The sequence below is a fragment of the Colias croceus genome, chromosome 14 (assembly GCF_905220415.1).
Source record: "Colias croceus chromosome 14, ilColCroc2.1".
NCBI lineage: Eukaryota > Metazoa > Arthropoda > Insecta > Lepidoptera > Pieridae > Colias > Colias croceus.
The window spans coordinates 3350682-3377118 of NC_059550.1; the positions used below are offsets into that span (position 1 = coordinate 3350682).

The window sequence follows — 26437 nt, forward strand, 5'->3', positions numbered from 1 at the left end:
AACTTTCATTTTGTTCACATCGTTGTACTCAGAACCGTCATTCCTGCACTAATTCAGGCGCAACTTCACCCAGAAACTTCCACATATTTGAATTCAAATCATAGCTTTATCTCTTTAAAAACGTGCAATCAATTTCACATCCGATACACATCTAATAAACGCGCAGAACAATGAATTCACCTAGAATCCACTGAAACGTTCCTTTGATACTGCTCTTATGAGTTGAGAGTAAACAATTTCAATTAGTTTGTCCTTCTGTACTACCTACAGGATCGCAAATTACATCATGCAAGTATGATAACACATCACTAGCGTTACGACGCAATCATGGAGCCTTGTAAAAGCTATTCTGATATTATCTTACGCGTTTCAACTGATTTAAGTAAACGAATAATAAAATACAGTTTAAAAGGAACAAGGTTATAAAAATCTAGACCTTTTTTAAATAAAAAATAAAATTAACAATTAAAAAATCAAATTAAAACTAACATACACAGAATTTCTTTATAGTAAATACTTAATTTGTTTCCAATAAAAGCATTAATTACTCCTAAATAAAGGTATTACTTATTAATTTTATAACACACTCTGCGACTAACATCAAAGAGCAACTAAGTTCGAGAAATGAAATTGCTAGAAGCGTATTTTATAAGATTTCAATTATTATTAATTCATTAGTTAAAATTAGCATCAAACCAAAGTTAAGTGTGCCTATGTCGACGTACATGTAGGCGTGTCTTTGAATTAAAAGCGAAATTAATATACACAGATACACATTTATAACAAGAAAATATTTTATTACTAAATTTATGCTTTACCATTTATTCCTGAACATTAAAACCTAAAATATTTAAGTCACAGCAATACGCTTAACCATTTTACTATTAACTAGTAGTATGTACATAGTACATACCAGACCCACTTTGATCCACAGTCAAATTTGGTCCACATAACATATAAGGATATCATTTGAAATATAATCTGTGGTTAATATAAGTCTGGTTTGAGGTACAACGACCCGACGACCCTCGCAACCGAATTTTGTTGAAGCAATGTATTCTTTATCGGTTTTCGGCGAAACTTCCGGAGTTATTTTAAAGACCCAATAATTCTTACTTCATTGTATTTAAAACAATCGTTAATTAGACATTTTTCATTAAAATAATGTAATTAAAAATTATGTTGATTTTCTTTTGATAACATTTAGTTTTTTCAATTATAATATGACTGTGTTTTTATTGCCGTCATTGTTTTCAACCAATTTATGAGCTTGTTAATGTCAAATCACTAACTTCCTAAAATGATATTATCTTTTACTCTTCATTCACTACTCGAGTTTATGAATTTCTCATGACTACAATTTCTGGATAAAAAATTCAACAAGAATTCTACACCTTTCCGACAAGAGTTATAAAGAAAACGAATAAAGAAAATTTAAACGAAAACATAATTTGACCAACCAGTAACGAGTTTGAAATAACAAAGACGTAGATATACCTACATGTTTTTGTGTAGGTACATACGTTCCGCCAACACCCAGACAATACGAATACCAGTGATACTCTCATTTCCATAAATAAATCTAAGTAATTATTAATAAAATATAGCGTTATGATTTCATTGCACAACCTCATATGCAATGTTGAAGCGATGCGTAACACAAGTGACGTCATCTATGCACTATTAATTTGAATTATAAAACTTTCTCTAGGTGCTATTTCTTTGCGGTTAAACCTTATAAAGCCTCATATTATGGGACCCTGTTAGCACATTCCCGCTAAAGTGTCGCGCAAATGATTGATCTAGGAATGTAGTAAACGGTAAAAAAATAAAGTGCAACATTTTTTAATGTATAGTAAGCAACCTTCAGAAAAGCTTGGCTTTATCCTTTAGTTTTATAATAACCTTGCAAATTTTTCTCAATTGTACAAAAAACACAGATATTTCGATAAATATTTAAAAGGAAGGACCAATGTTATTTAAATATACCAACTATTATCTAGTAACTAGTTTATAATTAAGATACATCTGTCCTTTATTTACACGACCAGATAGAATTACTATGAAAACGAAAACAATACCTCCAAGGCCAATTTGAAGTACTTTATCACAAGCTGTGATAATACGCGTTGTGTAATACCTACATCGATATCGAACAATAACCGTAAGTGGACGTTCAATGCAGATTATACAATTTTATTAAGACAGTAGGAGCAAAAATAGATCATGCACGTGCATCCAACGTCACGCCGCACTGGCAAAAGAACGTAAATTGACAATTAATTAAATCATCATGATTAACAAACCAGTATATCTTGTTGATACAGATAATAAAGGATGAGTTCAATGAGGAAATGAAATAGATGTGAAGGGTAATAGTTTAACAACAATAATGGACAAACCGGAATCTAGAGGACAATGTAGCGCCTTGACTGAGAATAAAATGTTTGTGCTGTGTTCCGTAAATTTTAGTATATGTAAAGATAAAATGTATTCAATAAGGTAAAAGACTGGTAAAATAACTGAGCACAGTCATTATGTCTGCAACTGTTGAAAAATTAACCAGCATAATTTCATAGAGCCAACTCGAATCCTGGAATAGAGAAACAGTTCTGCAAAATGTAACAGATTTAAGTGTCTTTTTATCCACATCTTTTTCTCGTTTGCTTTTAAACAGGACGACATTCCGTTATAAAATATAACTGTCCACAGCGGCTATAAAAGCCTAATAGCATGTAATTTATCACGAAGCCTAATCAGAATTTCCATACAATGCACGATGTACGTTGCCGGTGTATTATGGAATATGAACAAAGTGAGTGCTTTCCAACAGACAATGGAATGGTTGCAAGACGAATAAATCAGAAATATAATGGCGTCGCAGTCGTTGTATCGACTGTATATGTTACTTAATTTATTGTTGAAAAATCGACCTTACTTAAATCGTAATAAATTGTATCACATTCTCAGATGATACTTATGTATGATTTAGTAACATAAATAATAGTCGTAGTTTGTTTTTGAAACGTTGGAAGTAACAGTTGAATGCGTTCATTTTTTGTTCAAGTTAAGTAAACTGTACATTCTTTTTAATTAAAATTGATTGGTAAATAGTAGAATATTTTTTTTGGCTTGATTAACCTCGTTACGGCATTCTTTCACTCACAAGGTTTTTATATTAGGTACGCAAAACTTATTATTTCTAAATATCATAAGGTTATTTTCCTAATACAGAAACAACCCTTGGCGATAAGCCAAACTTATTATTAACTATAATTTTCAGAAATGAGAAAAATTACACTAGCATCATTTGTATGCGTAATGGTAGAGGATTGGAATTACTGAGATTGGTAAAAGAGAGGAAAACCGGCTAAATAAATATGAACGTAGTCATTTACTTGAGTGTGTAAATTGGATTACTATTTTATTAGTTGGGTTTATACAAAAGCGAGTTTATTAAATTGACATAATCTTTTATCTAAATATGTAGGTAGGTATAATAAATCAACTTATGCTAATAATGGCAATTGATATTATTTTAAGTTGGTAACTCTATAATATTTTATATGACTCTATCGGCCGCCATTTTCTTGTTACTAACAAGTTCATATGAGGAAGATGATTTTTAGATTTATGTAGGTAATAAAACTTTTTCATCATGATAATGACGTTATTTACTTTGTATTTTTTTTAGGTTTAGTGATTTCAATAATTGTATAATAATCTACAGATAAGTTTTAGTTTACCTACTCCTTTTAAGTAGTGTGGTACACTTATATTCTAATACTTATGTAGTTATTTCCGAGCAACTTACATGATTAGCTGGCTTATTACATAAAAAATATGTTATAAAGTCATTTAATTATTTAAAAAGGCTCTATATTATTGTATTACCAAATATCAAATATAAAAGTAAGTATATTAAATAGCTAGATGGAATTAATATTACTAAATTTAATAAAGAAATGCAAAAACGATGTTGACGCAGTGAACGTATTCTGAATTTTGAAATGAGAACACACTCTACCTTTTTCTATGTTTCTAAGAGTGAGCGAGATAGCATCATCACGACAAAAGGGCCAGTCAGGTACAATTGACACTATAGTGATTTGAGAATGTAAGTATTAAGTGCCATTAATATTTAATAGTTATAATAATACATTTATTTTATTTATATACATAATATTGAATTTAAGAATTAAAAAGGACTGCTTAATTAAATATTTTTTAAAAATTTAATGAAGTCGCAATAAATTACAAAAACAATTGCGTTCCTTGAAATTAAACATTAAAAATAAACATATTGCCCTTTATTGTGCGTTGATACTTATCTTGCTTATTTACAATGTTAATATGTCATAACTATTCGTGCTCAGAGAAAGTAATTTACCAAACGGTTAGTTAAACTAAAAATTTATGAATTTAATATTTACGTATGTCACCTGAAAATAATTACCGCCAGGTGCGGTTCAACTTGAAATATTTCTATGCGCAAAAAAGTAAATAAAACAAAACAATTAATTACATAATTAATTTTAATAATTACCTGACGTATTCCAAGTGCAAAACACAAAAGTCAAATTATGGTAAACAAATTTCACAGTTCAGTTAACTATTCAAAAATGGAGCGCTTAGTTCAAACATAATGCCAACCTCAACAAGCTGTATCACATAAAACGATCAACTTAGCACTTGTACAAACAGCCGATACATAACTGAAGGGAAGCGACACGTGCTTCAGCGTTGGGCTCTCGCGCCAAACTGAGCCGCGTCGCGTCACTGCCGAGTGCCGTACGAACTTGTGATAAAGAGGGCGCGCACTGCTCGCTCACCACGACCCTTCCTAGCAAAGGATACCTCATTATCCTTACTGTAATCCGCCTTTTTGATAATTTTTATTTGTACTGTGTTTGATTCATCATTTAACCTTTTAACCCAGCCATTTCGCGTGCTGCACAAGTTATTAAATGGTCTACAGCTCTACACGATTATAATGTACACAACTCTATAATTATCTTTGTTCGGTCATACATGCGTAACTGTGATACGTGCTCTACATTAAAAACAGAAAGTTTCTACCTGTTTATTAAATCTCATTCTTTTAATGTTATACGTAGGTATACACATGGTATGCACATTATGTTCGTGGAGTACTTTTGTAGAGCTTATGGTTTTTGCCTCTCAATTATCAATATTAACAATCTACTAAGTGTTTTAAAGGAAAACTGCTTCAGCCTTCAAGATGCTGTAATGGTGCTAAAAGTTTCGCCTGCGTAATTTTATCAGTGTTGCGTATAACAATAGAGTTTAATTTGAATGGGAGCCAAACATTGACAAGCAGCTGCCCGACCCTCGAATTGCCATATTCAATCATGCGTGAAGGTGTACTACATTGCTTGGAGCTATAATAAACTATACAGATTACTGTTATTATTTCGACTACTTCTGAATGACTTCACTGTTTGGTTCACACAGGGTAAACCAGGTAAAAGATTACCGAGAACAAGTTGGTGAATAATTAATCCCACCAAAAACATTTTCATGTAAAATGTTGCCAAGACGAGCCCATATGACTCGCACTGTCAAAAAGTTATCAGATCTCATGTAGAGCGAAGCTTCTAACACTACACGCCCTAACTCTACAAGGCCTAACTTCACAAACTCTACACCTTAGTCAAAATATGTGGCTTGGCCATTTCGCTACATTCACATCGGCGTAAGGTGAAAAATTAATTCACTGTGCATTACTTTTGTGTTATACAATAGTTCTTGTAGTAACGAACGGCCAAGCCACATATTTTGACTAAGGTGTAGAGTTTGTGAAGTTAGGCCTTGTAGAGTTAGGGCGTGTAGTGTTAGAAGCTTCGCTCTACATGAGATCTGATAACTTTTTGACAGTGCGAGTCATATGGGCTCGTCTTGGCAACATTTTACATGAAAATGTTTTTGGTGGGATTTCATTTCTTTTTGTAAGTTGTTTGTAACAAAAGTGTCGATTAAAGTTTTAATTTTTTTTTAATAAGGAGTACCTATACATATAATTATTTATCTAGGGGAACCAAGTTTTAGATTATTAGATTAGACCTCTAGCGTCATCAAAATTTAATTTAAAATTACAGGTCTCATACAAACTCCCATCCCCTAGATTAAGGGGTTGGGGGATGAAAGTTAAAAGTTTTATAATTTTTTTGTTGTTTGTGTGCTAATACTAGCTTACATACAAAATTTCAGCTTTCTAGGACATTAGGAAATAACTTAAGAATTTTGATGATCATCAGTGAGTCAGTGACGAAATTAGCGTTTTTTAGATATAAATAAAATCTGAAGTATAAAAGCTAATGTAATTAAAACTTAATATGTTCAATAAGTCCGCTATTGACAATATATCCCGAAAATTTTGTTGATCTAGCATAATCCAAACCCAAGTTATGAGGGTTCAAAAAAACGTCGAAGCGCTTCGAGAAAAGGTAGGTAGTGCCCGTGCGCTTCGCTTGTTCGCTTGGCTCGTCTTGGCGGGGGCACTACCGTGCCCCCAGATAAACAATAGATCCATTAGAAAAATGCGGGTGATGTTAAGCGAACACGTAACACAACTTTCTATTGAACGCGCATTAGTTAATGATGCCAGCTGGAAGATATATTCTGTTTCTTCGGTGTGTAAAACTTGTGTATTTTTTATTAAGAGCCGAGACGTGTGCGGTCACTGTTTAACCCGAATAAAAGAGGATGTTGGGTCGAGGTTTAATAATTGCGCGCCAAGACTTTCACCTTCGGCGCGCGGCCGCTCCGCAAGGCCGAAGCACCGTTCCCCGACTTCCGTGGCCCGTGCGGCTTGCGCCCGTGCCCCGTGCCATGAGCGACACTCGCACAGGCCGCGATCGAAACGTTTCTGTAATCTCTGTTTAGGCACTATTGCATTCTTGGCTATTACATAATTGCGATTAAACTCGAGCATGCAAAAAGTAGAGCGCATATAACACCCAATTTAAAATGGAAAGTCTTCTATCGAACACTATGTTTAATTATAAGTTTGCGAATGATATGGATGATATAATAATTTAATTACTGAGTGATGAGTTGCGTGGCACATATTGTTATTCATTACCTGCTTTGAAACGCGTACGTCCGCTCAGAGCGAGTTTACACGCGAACCAAGCCGACCCATATTTACTCTGTAGTCTCATTCCACTCGTTAAATCGATGCTTTTAATAGAGATGATGGTTTCGGTCTCAAAATTCTATGGCGTATAAATACATTTTAATTGTAGGGATGTGAGAATTTTTATTTGGATTTTAGGGCGATGCTTTCGTCTATTTTCCTTTTAACGCTGGAAAGCTTTTGTAAAATAAGATAAAAAAAGTGTGTAGATAAAAATAATGAATATGCTCTACCAACTATAAAGGTAGGTGAATTATGACCTTTTGTTTTTATTTTTAAAAGGTAATTTAAATCGTCATTTTCATATTGGAAAAACAATTTTACCTGAATTTTTTATTTCAGATGACATCATTATTGCGAAGTTTTTGTTGAAAACCTCCGTAAACAAGTGACAACGACCGATAGCGCCATAGGTTGAACATCAGAACTCGGGCGATATTTTTCTTGGCTTATCTTTTATCAGTTTATCACCGAATTTAATAGTCATCGCTTATGAGTTATGACGTATATTGACAAGGGTTACGTTTTATTTCAAATAATAGTGAGCGTTACAAACACAGATTAATGGACAAACGTATGATTTTGAACCTATAATAAACGATTTGGTGATACGAAATTTAATTATAAAGTACCTAAATGTAAACCCTTAGATTATGGATTGAGACCAATCTTTAATCTAAGTGTAAACCATTTCAAGTTTCAAGTGCCGTTGCAGTACAGAATGCATGCCAATAAAATATTTAAATTATTCTCTTGAAACTTGTTTTACAGGCGTGTCGATGTGTTTTGTTTGGAAATTTCCGCAAGACAAACAATACGCACTGATCTTGGATTGTTTTTCAACAATGAGCAGATTACACGGTCATATTATATATCAGCATATTAATATGTTCATGTTCGACGCGTTATTTGAAATAATAATCTGCCCCTTTACTACTCGTATTGCCTCGCCGTGAATCAAAGAATTAACATTGTTAATTTAAACAATAAAAATATTTCAAGTCGCTCCTTCATATTCATTATTTCCAATTGCGTTCATTTAATTCACCTATCCCACATCATACTTTTTACAAACAAAACCATAAATTGCATTTAAATTTCACAAACCGGTACAATCTTCACGAAGTAGATTACAAAACAATTTGTTGATATTGGATTTGAAGACAGAAGAAGTAGCGGGAACAAAGATAGTAGCGCGAACGACTCAACCGAGCGCTTCCGAAAATAGCCGAGAGGTCGGCACCGATAAGCCGCGCCGCTCCGAGTCGGCCAGTCCTTGATTATTGAAAAAAAAGTGACAGTCCCATCAACTTTTTACGTCTGTTAGCTCGATTCGTTTTCAAATGTGTTAATGATTTACTAACGCGCTCCACTGAAACTTACGAAAGGTTAATGCTAGTATTTGTTTTCACGCTAATTGGCTTTTATTTTAATCGATAAGAACTCCTTTTGTAGGTACTTTTCGAAGGTGCTGGATCGAACAAATGGTTTTACTAGTTGAATAGGGAAAGAAAAATCAGTAAAAATTAATTTAACTCTATATGTAATCACGTGTTCATTTTACTAGTTTACACGTGACACGCAATAACAATAACTCTTTTGTAATTGAATGAAGAAAGTAAAATACTTTTCGATTGATTAATAGTTAATACCTTAATTTTGTACATCTATTGCCCGAATTATTTTACTTATAAACTAATTTTTATATAATTATTGTCATTATTATCCCAAAAATTTCCAAAAACAAAAAACAATTGAATCAATGTTTTAAAATAAATCCATTTTTAAATTTTCAAATCCATATTACGTAAGAATGAGTGTTACCTGATTCAATAAAACATTAAGAGACAAAGAAACCCTGCCCATTCTTACAGAAAACATAAAAGGCCGGCTTCGTATAAAATCTTGATGTAATATGACATTGTTGGATTCCTTTCTACTTCTGAGAATCCATGTTATCTATGTTTGTAGTCCTTATCGACTCGTCAGATAAAATGGATAATTTGTTTAAAATCATAATCTTGGCTAACCGGCTACTTTTTCAAATAACTAAACATTCATAACATGCTGTTTTTGCAACTATTGAGTTAAATTTTAATACCAAAATTTATAAAACTACCAAAGTTTACTTTTGTGTTAACACACTTTGCTTATTGTAAAACAATGGAAAGATCAATTTAAAGAATAGCTGTATTTGTTGAAATTCAATCAAAACACGTTAATATTTACATGCCATTAGTATTCAAAGCTTATAGAGGACAATATACTGTTTTTTGTTCGCCCACGCCATAAAAGGCGCCTAAATTGGAAATGCTCGTATCCTGTTCATACTAATTACGATAGGGCAATTTTTAGGACATAACATAGGTCGATGGCCAAATAAACTTCGTACGTAAAACCTTAACGGACCGGTAATTGATTTTAATACGTTTCGTCTCATCCTTTTGTTTCCAGTGTGATTAATAGATTATCATTATACATTACTCTTTGTGTTCGTGGAATTAACAAGAGCGTAACAACGAAAGCACCGATGGACGTGTTGCATTTTAGTTTGAACAAGTCTGAGTTTACAGGTACACAAAGATACAGGTTTTAGTGATGAAGTTACAATAAGTCACGGTTATAAAAAGAAAAATTGAAGTGGGTTATTAGAATATTTATTGTATCTATTATGCATCATCGTAATATTAATGAATAATTATGCATTATTTATGTGCATAACTGCATAGGTAGGCTAGAGTATACAATTCGAATTAATGGATGATACTTTAACGAGTATAGTGAACTAATCACACAATGAACTGAAAGTATATTATTAAAAATTAATTTTTAACAAAAAAAAATTGCGTCCAATCGCCACACTAAAAAGTAAGGAAAAATTATTCGAAAAATTCTTATGTAGTACGTCTATATACCTAATTAATAAGCAAATATAGATATTGGTATGTATTTCAAACGCTTGTTATAAAAATCTTTCACCTTATAAAAGTTATACATTTTTTCATTGCACTAATCCGGGCTTGAGTTTTTACTTAAAAACCCATATAAATATTTTCACAGATCAATGTTACTGGGAACACGCCAAGAGTCAACGACATCTGTCAGCTGTCTCTGTAAAAACCAAAAGTAAAGACGCAATTAAAAAGGTGATTTTATGAGTTAGCGATGTAATAATTATCTCGGGTTATTTTCGTACGTGTAATGAATTCCAAATGAACAATATTTATAGTGATATTTTTGGTCCAAGGTTAGGTACTTAGGTAGTTTAGGATGATCTAAAACTATACTTCATCAATAAAAGATAAATCAAAACAAGTATTTTAATGGTTATTAATTATTATATAATGTTTCACTGTATTAATACATATCGAATAATATTAATTTTTAATAAGTTTTGAGTATTTTCTTATTAAAACACCTGAATGCGTCAAGGACACACTGTTTTACGCATTTTTAACCGACTTAAAAAAAAAGGAGGAGGTTATCAATTCGGCCGGTATATATATTTTTTTTTTTATGTATGTACACCGATTACTCCGAGGTTTCTGAACCGATTTACGTGATTCTTTTTTTGTTCGATGCGGGATGGTGTCGAATTGGTCCCATAAAAATTTTATTCGGATAGGCCCAGTAGTTTTTATTTTATGAGCATTTTTGTCTGTAGGTATTTGTAAATTTTGCAAGTGCAAGTTTGAAGTCGGTTGTTTTTAACGCAGTTATCACTTGTAAAGTTTAAACTAAATTAAACCGTTGACTAACAAAACTACAAAAATAAAATAGTATTATTTTGCTGATTATACATATAATTATAATCTACATAATAATAGTCAATATTATTATGTAGAACACTTGAACAAGATTAATTAGTTAATTGGCGATAGCGTGTGTGATATTATGGTTTAAATTTTAGAACAGATATAACAAAAATAGTAAAAGATATCCGGTAGTTGTACAAGGGCAATAAATCTATGTAAACACTTTTTAAATTCCACCATCAATAGCAATTTTGCAAAATTTATATTAAACAGTGGCACGTTTATTAAACTATAGTTAAAATAACTTTTTCTGCGATCTATATTGACTGTATTTAAAACTTTTTTTAGTATCTAGTCTATAAGTAAATATTATTTTCTTCATAATAATCCTTTTCCCACTTCGAGTGTAGTAGTATAAATTGTGTACCTTTGTGCTCTCCTAACGTCTTTGCGCTAGGACTCTAGGAGTGTCCTTCAGAAGCTTGCACTAGCTAATTCCTACGTTACACTGTAACATCACTCAGTCATATGAAATTGCTCGCAAGTACCGTCAAGCATGCTTTATGCTGAATTTTTTCCGGTGAGTAGATGCGTAAATAAGATAAGAACATTCTAGTAATGTGCGTTACAAATAATTATTAGGAAAAAAATAATTTACAATGTTGTAGTAATTTTCGTGCTGTTTAATCTCTCGTATTGTCCATGCTGGGTACTCCCCGCTTTACAGCAATAAAATGGTATGTAGATAAGTATTAAATAATGTGTAAAAAACATGTTTTCAAAAATAAGTTACGATAAAATAAGATCTCATCGAACAAAATGACCCATTTTCACTGACATATTTATATGTACATTGTACTTCTTCGCATCATACAAAACGGATATATTTCCATATTAAAAACCAATAACAGGATCCATTTTCAATAAAAACTGTTTTTAAATGGTTACCTATTGGATTTATGTGTAAAAGAACATGCCAATTGTATTTGAAACATAATTTTTGTCATGACTAGAGAGCATTCGGCGAGTCGAGTTTTATCAATTTATGATGTTTATCAGTTGAATAAATAATAAACGTGACGTTTTCAATCTGTATGCTATAAATTATTCTATTCAAACTAAACTTCCAACTTGCAAAACTTGACCGCAACAAAAATGTAATATCGATAAATAACAGAGAGATAAAATTGTATGTCATTTTAGATAGATATTAGAGACCTACTAATATTATGTATATTTGTAATCATTTTGTTCTATAAAATAGTTATCAGGGAACTTTATTGATGTTATTAAGGATGAGGTACATACAATTATTCAGATCCAAGCCCCAGAACATTCCAGATAATTAAAAACTTAATTGAACGTCCATCACATAATCTTTCAATAAATTAGTTTCGGCAAAGCGATTCATGAAACTACGGCTTGTTTGAGGACGAAACGAAAGGTCGTTGACCCAGCGAAAACTCAACCCACGGCATAAGCCCGCCTGAGAGGCTTCGTTTCAGCTTTTTTTTATTTTCCCATGTATCGTTTGATGTGCCGTACAAATTACTATTGTGTACAATAATTATGACATCGCGGAGTTGCTTTTATTACGAATTCCTTAATTTCAATTTGAAATTGTTATATTAAATTAGATCATCAATTTTTTTTACATTGGCAACATCGTCACCATACTGGCTGATAATAATGATAGACTAGCCAAAGGAATCAGAATATTAGCAAAACCTAAACTAAAACAAAAATTTAAATTTAAATTAAGAATGTTTAACAGAATTGCTGTTATGTTTTATCGATTTTCCCTTTATCCAATAGGTATCTTATATTGTTATCAACAATACAATACCGCCGATTTTATAATATCATAAATCTTAAACATAAACTTTAAAATGCGCTGATTTAGTTTCCAATTTTATGGCTCTGCTTTTTATCACGTGATCATATTACCTATTAATTGCTATTTTCATTAATAATATAGAAAATTAGCACATTTGCATTATTAACTAGGTACTATACTTAAACGCTATTTCAAGTTTTACGTATATTTGATAAAAATTATAATTGCTTTATACTTTTAATTATGTATATTTCACGTTCATAAAAACATAAGATACGTAATATAAATATATTATAGTTGGTAGAATAAATATTAATTTAGTATTCCACGCGGAGGCCATATCGAGTGTATTTACTATGTGTATATTTTTAGGTAGGTACTCCATGTTTACACAGATAGATTTTCTTAGTAATAGATTAGCGTACGTTGAATAAGATTTCTTTTGTATCGTTACTCATTTAAACAGGAAAATTATTATCGTTAACATTAGGTCGAGCTATCGCTAATATTCTTTCTAGATATCTTTATTTAAGATATTATTATCTAATCCTTACTAATGTATGTAATAAATAATAATATGTTTTGTTTTGATATACATATCACAGGCAATATTATGAGGAATCCAAATCACTTATCGATATCGCAATGTTTTTTGTGCGCTAGAGCTATGCTACAAAATATGTATGTACCTACTCAAATAAAACTGAGACGAAAATTTAAGGCAAAATTTCCCTTTAAAACAAAGAAAAACTCCTTAGCATATATAGATTTAATTAACAAATTACCTGGTGTGATTTAAATTCGAATTATTATAAAATTAAAAGCAAATTTATTGTTATAAGCATTAATTATCAATCGTCCACTTTTTGTGTGATTCCTCAGCAACCCGAAATAATTTACTAAAATGTTATCAGCTTAATCTAAAGTTTCCTTCAAAAAGTACGTGGGTGTAATGCGCCCAGTCTGAATCAAGTGCAAGCCAGACGAGACTCAGTCTGGTTGAGTTCACTGACTCGATGGTTTGGGTCTGCCTGAAATGTGGAACTTCTAGAAACCACCATCTTTTGGAGCCTTTCTAGAACTATCGATTGATTGTGTTTATACGAATTGGCCATGCTTATACTTAATTTTCTTGTGTTACCAAAAAGTAGGTGTAATTGTAGATAATAACTAAAAATGTATCAAAATATGTTGTATATTACAAAGAGTTTATGGAAAAACATTTTCTTTTTTCTGCTCTACATCGCCAGTCGCCGCCATAATTTATGACGCGTCTTGCCATTTACACTGATTCCTTGAAAGTGATCACGATAGAATGAATAGAACTAATTTTTATCTACCATTATTAGCGTCTTTAACCAATCTATTAATAACTTAAACTTAAAGTTGTGTAGTATTATATTCTTACTGTATGAGGCATGCATGTGATACAAGGCACAGGTATATGAAATACTTATACAGGCTAAAGAAATTTCCGTTAGTTCCGTTAGCAAGCTCAGCCTTGATCAATAAATTGTTTACGCAACTTACATTTTAACGCATTAGTTTTGAAGGCATTGTTAAATAATATCTTGTCACCGTTTATTTGCGTCATAAAGTTGACTTTAACTACAATTATTAAAATTTAACAACCGCAAATTAGCAAGCAATCAACCGCACTGCAAACAAACTTGGCAACAATGAGACGTCAATAAAAAAAATCGCCAAAAAAGGGCGCCATTACAACAAATTTAACAGTGCCTATTATCTTCGACACCGTAAATTAAACAGCAACGTAGCGACAGCTGGATCGTTCGACCGACTAGTCGAGCGACTGCGTCCATTTGCTGGCCGTCGAGCGACTCGTCGACGGACGTGATGAGCGATTTCAATCTGATTTCTTTGTCCGGAGCGCGGAGAGCGGATCGATCGGACGACAAGTTTATTAATACGGTGGTGACATTTGTGGATTGGTGGGTCCTTTACGAAGACTATATCGCAAAGATGGCTAAGATATCTAAGGCAGGTGCGTTTATTACGTGAGAACAATTCAAATCAAGTATTAATTTACCTACTGCCAGTTAATCAGAGTATATTTCATTATGTGCGAGGGTAAGTAAACAAACACGGGTATTTACGACATAGCCTAAATATATTTACGTTCAGCGGTTTAATCACTGTCGATCATTAAAGTCGACCCGTTTTCTCAACTTCTTATACATTTGGTTAATGCGTAATATGTTTTTGATTGCTTATTAATTAGTTAATTGTTGCAAAATGAAAGGTATCTTTATAAAACCTTTATCAGAAAGTATATTACTGAGGTTTGATTTAAAAATGTGTCAGGATATACATAATATACCTAGATAGCCATGTAGCAGATGTGGGTTCTGAGCAATAAAATTGCTATAAAATTACCAAATTGGATACTAGTAGGTACTCTAGATTAGTTGAAAAATGTTAATTTGTGAAATAATCCAGCGACTGTACCACCAAGTATGTGATGGTATGTTGAATAGAGAATTAAGGAAATGCGATTATGGTTCTTTTTCGAATCGCGATCATTTCTATTGCAAAAATAGACAAGTCAACACCGTTTGGGAAAATGAAACATATTTCTAAATCGATTTTTATCACAAAGTAAGACTTTTTAATTGATGTTTGCACCACAGATAACATATCAATAATAATCAGCTTCAATGAATAAATCATTATCACTTAAAGTCAGTTAATTTATAAGCAATAAAGAACACTACAATGTTTTAACGAAAAATACTACAAAATCTCATACTTAAATACTAATGTGGGTATAAGTCTAACGGGTACAGGTATTACGCGTATAAATAACGTTACGCAGAAACGCCAATATTTGGACATCAATAAATATTTAATTGTCACCCAAATCAGTTCATATTAGAGGTTCGCACAGATTACGCGAAAGTAGCTCGAATTCCGTGCTGTGTCGTAAGTCGGCGACCACTTTAGTTGGAGCCCCGGCAAATTGGTGTTACGGTCGTGGTTCTGGAAATTCTCGTTGGTACAACCTACCGCGCGGCTCTAGCTATACTGGTTATCGTCTAAGTACCTTTCACGATCTTAACGCGTCACTTTCCCCGCTCTAGTGCGTTTTTTTTAACGTTACATTACGATTACATCAATATGTTCCGCGTATAATGGCTGTGAATCGGAACGCATTTAATTAGTGTTAAATTGATTTTTATTTTTATTTGAGGGTTTAATTATTAAGGATTGCATAAGTTTAGAAATATGTATAAGCATGTTTCGAAATAGCCTTAAAAATAAATTAAGTAAAATCAAGATAGTTCAACGTTAAATGGAAGCAAGGATAAGAAAATAAATAAAAATAATAAAACGCTCAATCAATAGTAATGGACATCCTTTAGTTTAGTTAACTAGATACCTACTATATCACTAGCTAGTGATTTATTATTAATGCAGCACTCCGAGCCAGCGCCTCTCCCACAGAGATTCTCCGTAATAACCTCGCTAACTAATCATTTTTATATATCATTTATGATAGTTATGTTATATTTTGGGAAAATATAAAGCTATTTGTATGTAGAGTGTACGTATGAGCTAGATATGAAACAACGTATAAAACATTTTTGCTTGAATCAATGGTGAAAAATGTGAACACAGTAATTATGCTAATTAAACATCTGTTCTCCGTCAAAACAGATAACCCAATTTGTGTCTAGACTCTAGACGCGCCATTTTGTTCTTATCATAGTAATCTGCATTCTTGTCTATGGAAAAAATTCAAATTTAGAATCGCCGTTCCCGCGCATCGCGAATTCTTGGTAGCATTGTGCGGCAAGAATGGCGGCAAGTCATTAAGCGCGGTGTACATGGCGGCATAACGGTGCAGCACGCGGCCGCGCAGCGACTCACCCGTGAATGTGAATGTAGCTGTAACCCTTCGTTCCTTGTATAATACTTATGGTACATTTACACATTCGCTAGTCGCCTCGCGCGTCGCCAAAACAATTTGAGTGTCGACGCGAACCACTGATCAGGCATTCGTCTTCCCTTTGATTACGTCCGAAAAACCGGTATAACCCAAATACGAAAGTCTCAAGGCGAATACCGAGTGCACTGTTTACATAATATTATACATGTTCGTTTTTCACTATTGTGTAAACGCACCATAACGTTTCGATTCAACTATAAGAGAATAAGTAAACTCATATTTTTGCAATCGCTACAGGCTTTTAAACTTTTATTTGAATTTACAACTATTTTGCAAATTTATATTTGCTTCCCTATTATTTACGATAGATCATCTTAAAAAGTTTAATGTTCAATAATGTAGCAGACTTAATAAATAAGAAGTAATTAACAACTTTTTTATAATCCAAGTTATCTTTAATTCATTTGATTATTTATGGGGGATAATCAATATAAATAGATCCTTTTTACTGCCAATAAGTAATAACAATTTAAAGTACAGAAGTACCTTAGATACAATGATATATGCTGCAGATCAATTATAATGTACCTACCTAAGTATAGAAGCCGGTATGACCTACAGTTACAAAACCAATAACCGATGGTTTGCAACTAGTAACTACCATAAAAACGCGGCGGGAAAAGAAAACAATGGAATTACAGATATCGTAGGCAAGCTAGATTACCTGCGCTTCAATGATTTGCACGTGGAGAAAACTACATTCGACAAACACAACATAATATAATATTATCTTCAATTGTACGCCTGGATGTAAGTTTTTTACTTTGAAATTATATACGTATTGTGAGTAAAATACGAAGAAGTAACCATTTCCTCTGGCTTGTTATAAAGACAAACTTGATAATAGGTTTGTTAACAGTACCGCTATACTTTATAGCGAGCTCGTAAAATACTTCATGGCAATATTTTCGTTCTGTTTCCATTACAGATAAAATAGCGTTTCGTTTGTAATATGGAATGCGGTGTAGTCACGCCCTAATATCGTGATAACTGTTCCATAATTGTAAAAGATACACATGCCCCACTTCGGTCACCGCATCGATTTTAAAAATAGAATGTTGGTGCGTTTTCGATGCGCACCTCGACCACGATAAAGCGCGCTTATTAAATTTAAACTAAACATCGTTATTAGAACGAAATAGAGTTCAATATCGTGTAAGTGCGCGCGAGAATGTGTAATACTTGGAGAGCGGTTTAATGCAAGGATGGAATCGGGAATGGAATGAAGCTGTGTTCTTCTACGAATAGATACATTTAAGTTTCGAAACGATTTAGATTCCGCGCGAAGTATTAGACGCATATTGACATATTTTGTCGCTAATAATTGTGTTATTTTTAGTTGTTGGTTTCTTTTAAGTTAACTAATCAATTACATAGTAGGAAGGAAGAGTGGAATGTTAAATTTACATCTAATTCAAGCATGATTTCATCTACTTTTTCTTTAATAACTTTTACGATGGTCACAGTATTTTGTCAATATTACAATCGACCTACATAATATTACAATATTGCCTTTGATTTGTTAGCACTTAAGATTATCTGTGACTCCGGCGTTACAGAAGTGATTAGCCTCCAGATCGCCTGTCGTTTGCATAAAATGAGATTAAAATGATGCTGTAACCACTCGCCATAATACGACGTAATAGAATGCAACATTTCAAAAAGATTTCGTCTCGCAGTCTCTTATTGCGAAGTGATTTTTAAATCTTTGTCAAGCGTACGGAAGTCTTACTTTTAATGAGAAGTTCTTATATTAACGTACAATGGTGGATGATATAACGAGTTGGATAATGTAAAAACTTTATAGATGTTGACATAACATACTGTAACATTAATATACAAACTCGATCATAAAGTGGAGATAAAAAAGAGTGCAAATTTCGATATTGTGCGCTCTCGCTTGCACGATTCTTATTGAGGTTGTAGGAGTACACATAAAATATTGATACGAGAAACTTAATGGAGGCAAAAGCGAAAAGCGACCTTAACAGCATGAGTTTAAGATCAATTTAAATTGATTGTATGCATAATTGACATTCATTTTTAATTTCGTTACAGGCGCAAAGTTGGTAATAGTAGGGAAGTGGGTTTCTTGTATTCATCGCAAGATAGTCGATGGCAATTCGCAATTTGCATTGGGATTAGGCGCACGTTGGACAAATGCCACGGCCATAATATATCACCATGCTTTATTTAACGTTCGTTTTATCTAATCAGTAGGTACGGCATGGTATGGCTGATTGTGAATAATTCCAAATTATAGGGGCTGCTAATCAAACAATGAATGAAGACATTGAAGTTATTAACCTTGTGTGAGATAAGTTTCAACCTTAGAAAATCCAGAAACATTGTTATAAATGAGGTTTATTACAACTTTACAAGCCACTAGCTATACTGACAAGGCAAACAATGATATGGTAGCGATACAATAAAATCAATAATAAAAGATTGTTATATGATTTTCAGCGATTAATAGCCACAATCCCTTACAATTATACATTTGCAAAACTGTTACAGTGTATTGTGAACAAAATTGAAGCTTAACCATTTGAAATAGGGTTCATTATTCGACTGTGTTACTGTAGCTACAATACGCAAAGGGGCGCATTTGGCCCTTCGACTACGAGGGGTACAGGGTAGTGACAGAAGTTGCTCGATTAATTATGTCTTATGCCCCTTTCCGAATCGAATACGATAGAAATTAGAATGGGCTGTTTACTTAAATGATTTCGTCTAGAAAATGTTTAACTGGTTTAATTAAAACGGACTTGGAATTTCTGGAATACGTTGCGTTACTTTCCTTTATTAATGTTAACAACTACTTTAGGGAAATGTAGGACCCTTTGTTAGCTGTTTGGAAGACTTATTCGAATTGATAACTGTTGCCTTTGCACGCTTCAATGTAAGTAACTTGAATTCAAGCAACATCAAATGGATTAATTTATTCATAGCATTTTAATTATAATTAAACGACAAGATAACTTGTTAAGAAATTCACACATGAAAATGTGTTTTCGTCTAGTACCTACAAAATTCATAAAACAAACAGCGAAACAAGTGACGCCATAATGAAATTGAACACAAAACGTTATAATCCGTACTATAATCTCTTAAACAAGCAAGAACACCTATTTGGCTTTGATTTTGTTATTCATACCGCGGGTTGTGGGGTGGCCGACCCCTCCCCACTCCACGCCTTACGAATTTTCGTATCATCCACGATGTTTTTAGAGAACTCATTATTTCACCACATACCGTCCTCATAAACACTGAAAAACCTACAGTATTCGTGTTCAGCGCAGCATAATAAGTTTTTTCCCCTTTCTTTCATAGAAAACAAAGAGTTTAACATTACAAAGATAATAATGGTACTTAGAATATCGCAACGGTCGTGTCAGTGTTATCTTTGCGAGATAATGTGGTAGATATTGAGTTGATTTTTCAATTAAATCTTTAAATAGTTTATTTAATGGATTTCATTTTTATAACAATTATAAATTAGAAAGTTATTTTCAAGGGTGTCTACCGTCTTCAATTAGAATTTTGATTATAGAACGGAATTATGAGATGCGAATATTAAGATAAGAGGATATGGGTTTCCCTCGTCGCAAACTAAACATGTAATAGAATTGTCGTTCATTTGTTCAATTGTGACACGAGGTGACGTCAAACATTTGAAACTCGTCTTTATGCGCGTGATTAACAGCTCATTAGTTATCAATAATGTTTTAATGTACGTCAATACAGTTTTGAAGTTGATCATATTCGATAAATATCATATAAATTAGCATTGATCGTTGCTATGCGTTTCGAAATGATCTCACGCTTGCTGAAATGTGTCAAGAACGCTACTTGAGAACATTCGTACCAAATAATGCGTCATGCATATCGCCAAATATCTATAATATTGCAGGACAGAACGTACAATTAATGAAGAAATATTAACGACTATAGTAGATCACAATTATGTTAAAACTTTTTTTAGAGATGTTAATTTAAGATGTAACAATAACCTTCAATACTACAGGCGGATTTCTACTATCCGAACTCTCTAAAGAGAATGAATAAAATGTGAAGGAACTATTTATTCTAGAAATAGACATAAAGAGATAAAATATCGTAATACAATGACTTAGTAATAGATAAATTAATATAGACTCTAGACAGTACGTTATTATTAATACAAGACCAAAATAAGGTCAGACAGCATCACTTCTACAAGCAATATGAGTATTTTGAGAGTGGGAGTCGAGCATGCTTCGGCACGAATTGGGCCACGCTCGCACCGGGGAAGGTACCACACCCTCACAGAATATCGGCGCCATAGTGACAGTTTACTGTCGCGTTCCGTACGGTGAGTGAGGGGTCCGGAGGCCCACATCCCTTCCCATCCCCTACCCATCCTCTCCTTCCCTATCCTCATTCCTTCCCATCCTCGCCCCTTCTACCTAACTCCTTCAAAATCCCTTTGAGGACAGCAACACATCCACTTCCCAGTGGAGTGGATGCTTATGGGCGGCGTGTATCGCTTAACACCAGGCGACGCGTCTGCTCGTTTGCTGTCCTATACCATAAAAAAAAAAAAAAAAATAAAAAAAAAAAAATAATATGGCCATCACAAAATATAAAGAAATATTAATTCAACATACGACCTTACGTAAACCAAGCTCATACCTGAGTTCGTCACGAATAGCAATCGTACCGTAAGACAATAAATAGGTATAAAAATCGTTTAATTGCTAACGCTGCCGCTACTAGTAGCTCGACCCACTTTTAAATGTTCTGTAGGCCGTTTATCGTCATTCCCTTGCGACTCAATCACGCAACAAGCTGTCCAAATAAACATTCTATATTCAAAACTCCGTTTTCCGTGCATGTGTTATGAAGTAAAACAGTAATGCACTCGATACAAAGTTTTGCGACCGCTCGCGAGAGTTTCATTGTGTGCGTACTGTTACCGACACGAGACAAGGACGCTTAAGAAATATCATTTACGTAGAGAATGCTCTTAATTATAGCCGAATAGTGTCAATGTTAATGAGGAAACGTTTCTTCATAGACCTGTACTATAAGTAACACAGATAAACAATACAATGGACAGAAAAATAACTTTTACTTTCGACGTCGCGTTAGCTCACTCAAATTTTGTAGAGATCGACAATATTATTTGAATTAGAAAGTTTGTAAGAACAATCACTTCGATACATTCCGGTTTCATGAATTAATATTTTAATTTATAAATAATTCCAACGTTAAATGAGTGGTGACGTGTATAACTTGAAAATATTATCAGAGTATCGGCCCTGAGCAATATTTCTTCCTTATGGCGTTAAGAATAAACGCGAACAAGTATTGCACCACGCACGAGATTGGATGATCCGTAATGACCATATTATGAGCATGATCGATGGAATTATTTGGTAATTTGTTGTACACCACACTATAAAGAGAACCACTACGATAGTAGGTACTATAAATGCGTTTCATTTAAACATGAATAATATAGCAAGCTAAACCATACTCCATTCAACAGTTGCTTCACAAATTATTATCAGTGATGAAATCCAAAAAAAATCACAAAAGCACGTACAAGTAGATAATGCAGTGAATTAAAAAGCGAAAAATGATATTTCATTTATAACCGCAAACTCGACGTCTACGGTCTACTTACATTCATAAACATTTACTTGTTAACGATATTTATATGATTTTATATGTGATGTTTACAATTTCATAACTGCGTGTGTTTAACATACTGAAATAAAACACCCACAGTATAAACATCGTTCTACAGGGAACTCAGACCTTGAAATAATAACAATTTGCCGGCGACAGAAAAGTATTACGGTCAATATTGAAGTGTGCTCTAATTTTAGAGATTTTATGAAAAATATAAATAGGTTATGCAACAAATTTTCAACACGTAATGATTTTTAGGTAAATCGCAATACGGAACTAGGTGTTTTGTTATGATTTTCAATATCTACGTTTGATCTTGTAGTACTAGCTAGCGTCATTTATAAATAAAATATTCTAGTGTTAAAAATAATTGTATTTAACCTTGAACAATTTTCAATGTCAAATTTCAATTCAATAAAATAAATTACTCTTCTTCTTCTAAATTATAGAGTATTCCAACATTCTACGGGAGGTAATTCGAAAAGCATGTTTTCAGAAATTCAATTTTCCGATATTATTATAAGCAGATTTACGTATAGTTACGCTCGAAGGTACTGTAGGGTCAATTTATATTTTCACAGAAGTCCGTACGCATAGTGCAATCATAGCAATACCAGTAATAGAGGCTAGAGAAAGTATGGGTCGCGATAAAATTACCGCATTTTCATAGCGGTAGTCACAACTGAAGTAGAACATGTGTTCCACAAGAAATAATATAATCATTGATGATTTTCTGTCATTTAAATCCAAAAGATAAGCCATCTCGCTAACGACAACAAAAACGAAACAAAAAATTAAAAAAACAACTATAAAAGCACAGATAACAAACAGATGTCAAACTAAATGTCATTAAGCCTCAAAATTGTTTGATGCTGGAGTTTTGTAATAGGTACCTAGATTGTAACGAAACTGTGGCTTTCTATTGTAAAGTACATCAACAAAGTACGTACCTACCTACCAAGTGACGTCATTAATGTCTGGCCTTGTATAACTTTTAACTTTCGAGACGAATATTCAAACTATTTACAAGATTGTTCGGTACCATGGACCTTTTTATTTAAAAAACTAGCCAAACTCTGAAGCTAATATTACTAAATAGGGTAAATAGGTAAAAATTTTCTGTAAGTTGTAAAGGAGAATGCCCATGAAAGTATGGACCACAGTATAGTGTTGCGTCAATGCCAGAGTGGTTTTGGGGGGTTCTTCGATATTCAAAAGATTTTTACCAATACATTTTTTTGTGATAAAAACAGGGGTTTTCAAGATATTGAGAAAAATGTGAATTAACCTCAAAACTTAAATAAACCCGATTTAGTTAGGTTTATGTGTGATTTAGGTAGTATTTTATTGTCTGAAAGCTATTTTTCGTTTAACATAATATTTAATCTATGCGTAGAGCTTATGCTTTCAGACAAAGTCTATCTGTTCATCGGCTAGTGTAGGTAGGCACCAGAAATCTTCCGGGACGGATTTCAAGAAAACCTAAATATATATTTAAAAATGCCAATAGAGTTTTTATTCGGTTTGCATATTGTTGTTGTTGTTTGAATCATTTTTTCACTACATATTCGAAGAAAGAAACAAATAAGAAATAACTGGTTACCTTCCAAGCTATCTTACAAGCTATGTCATAATAATATTTTCTTATATATATTTATATTATTTTACTTCACTATATATTATGTTAAAACAACCTACAGTGTATTTAAAACTATACCTTACAGAGTGATTTTATGTTAATTGATTTTTTTGTAATTCAATGAAAATAATATTAGCTATTTACCATAGTAAATGTCATAATAGTTACCGCTTGGTTACCGTGGTAACCAGTAATGGATACTAAATCTATGGTAACGGATCTAAACAATTACATGTCTTATTAGATTTTACAAAACATTCCCTGGTCAAAATATATTTTCCGATAGTAAGAAGGCCTCTAAATTGCCGAGATTTTTTTTAATAGTATTTTTATCTTGATGCATGAGAAAAAACCTGTAGAAAAAATGTAAACGGTAATGGACACTAAATCTATAATAACGGATCTAAACAATTACATGTCTTATTAGATTTTACAAAACATTCCCTGTTCAAAATATATTTTCCGATGGTAAGAAGGCCTCTAAATTGCCGAGATTTTTTTTAATATATTGTTGTCTTGATGCATGAGAAAAACCAGTACCAAAAATGGGCATTCTCCTTTTAATCGCATTTTTGGTGCTTGTAATTTATGATGCTTAATAATAGGAACACTTATATCAGTAAACACCTACTGGAGAAGACAACGTTGCATCCTACGACTACGAGGATTTATACAAATCTGACTATTAAAATTTAGTAATACTTTTATACTTACATACTTATTTGCTTATAAATACGCTGAAAATATAAATTCTTGAACACGTGACCCGATAATTACCTGAAACAATGACACAATATTAGTTTTTTCAGCTGGTAATGTAAAGCTAAACATTTTTGTAAAAATAGTCAAAGTATGAAAATACTTTCGCAACTGGTTCGCTCCGAAAGCCGTGAAGTTTCAATCTTAAATTTTATATCCTACTTCTTCCTAATTCTACATTGAGATGTAAATTATATTCTATGTTCACTCAATAGATGTAAATATAATTGTGTAGGTATTGAGCTGTTATTTACATTGAAAAGGATATTATCCTGCAAGATTGTATCGCAAAGTTAAGTTTTTCATTTTGTACATTTTCATTAAAACATTAATCCCATTTTTTCTGTGAAAGTCTTTAGCCTGTACGTTTGACCGTTTACCGTGTTTCTTAGTTGCTAGTTATAAAAAAGAAATCTTACAGTGCAAATAAATGAAAGTGGCGCATTCCAAATAAATATACAGTCTTAGTGCATTCAATTTCTGTTGTTACGTTGCATTTTATAATTAACGAGCTGCTGTTATTCTAAATACTGTAAGGAAGTATTGTTTGTTTTTACTTTGTAGAGCGTTTGCTCTTGAAAACAATTAAAAACTATTTAAGAATTTTCTAAAAATATTCGTTGATATTATAATTATTGTAATACTGAGTTTATGACATTGTTAATTTGTTAACAGTGCAAGAAAATTTCTTATAATACCACGCACTGCTATTACTAAAATTTGATCGCAAAAAGTTAGGGTTGAGGCCACCAGGATCCCCCAGCCCGATCCCCCAGGGGATCCTAGTGAACTCATCGGTTCACCAGAATCCCCTCATAATAAAATGAAGTAAAGATGTTATCACACTGCTTAAAAATATTTTATTTAACAATATCTAAAAAATGACCTACGCTTATGTCGCTGCTTATTAATTCCATTTGTGTTTCTTGTATAAACTTATCAGTTGCTATTTGATCTACCTTACGTATTTTTTTTGGTTGCCTTCGCTTTTGTTCAGAATCTCTTTTTAATGCATTCAATAACTGTAGAATGTTAGGGCGTTTTCGACCAATCATTTTTAATAAACCCGAGTTCCAACTTTCGCAACAATTATTGGTGCGATGTCTTTCGCTGAAAACTGACACTAATAATAGTACACTTTGTTTAAAGTTAAAGTCACATGATTAGTTAGCAATATTGTGTTGTTTATTAGAAATCATAACCTATGTCAATACTTGCCTATCTGATATTCCTTCCTATCTTTGATAAAAAATATATAGATATAAAATGATAGTTTTATCGTTTCTATTTTTTTCATATTCCTACTAAACATTAATTAATTGTTCTATTGATGATTCCAGGTTTACCGTTCTTTGTAAATGAATGTCGAACATAAAGTTTTCTTCTTAACAATATACTAGTATATTATATGTACAATATGTATTTGTGCGCGTGTCTTTATGAGCGTTCATTGTTTTACAATTCACCCACATAAGACCTTTTACTAATTTAATATTGATTTTCATTCATCAAATTATATAGATAAATTAACTAACAAATCAGTCATTGATGACAAAATTCAATTTGTGATATGAACGTTGCTCTATAAGATTAAAAGTAGGTCAGCTCTAGGATGAAGAGATTGTAGAGTTCTAAGCCT

General features: G+C 32.7%; 1 protein-coding gene across 2 annotated transcripts in view; it reads right to left on the reverse strand.

Moving 5' to 3' along the window:
• The window catches only part of LOC123697209, a 56166-nt gene that overhangs the window by 5509 nt on the left and 24220 nt on the right, over positions 1–26437 (reverse strand). Inside the window, exon 1 of one of the 2 annotated variants that reach the window (XM_045643641.1) lies at positions 4547–4771. The exons of the other annotated variant lie outside the window; for it this stretch is intronic. The gene's annotated coding sequence lies outside the window, so the exon portion shown is untranslated. Of the gene's footprint in view, positions 1–4546; positions 4772–26437 lie in introns of those variants that run through there. 2 annotated transcript variants of the gene reach the window in all.